Raw genomic sequence first — 228 nt, 5'->3', positions numbered from 1 at the left:
ATCCTAATGGGAGTGCGGATTGTCAGGCAGTTCACGATTCCCGGTGGGAGCGCGCGTGAACGTCCTATGAATATAGATGCTCGGGGAGGATACTAGGCGGTTTGTCCCCGACGGCCAAAGCGCCCAGTGAAAAGGACAGTAAGAGGAAAAAAAAGATACTCTATTCACATTCGTTGGCTAGAGTTAGCCACCCCCCAATTGCCGAACTTAGTCGGTCTTCACCGTCTG

This window comes from Rhagoletis zephyria, unplaced genomic scaffold (genome assembly GCF_001687245.7).
Source record: "Rhagoletis zephyria isolate East Lansing unplaced genomic scaffold, Rhagoletis_zephyria_1.1 Rzeph_scaffold_02621, whole genome shotgun sequence".
Lineage (NCBI taxonomy): Eukaryota > Metazoa > Arthropoda > Insecta > Diptera > Tephritidae > Rhagoletis > Rhagoletis zephyria.
The sequence above is the reverse complement of the archived record's forward strand: the minus strand, read 5'-3'. Positions refer to the sequence as shown.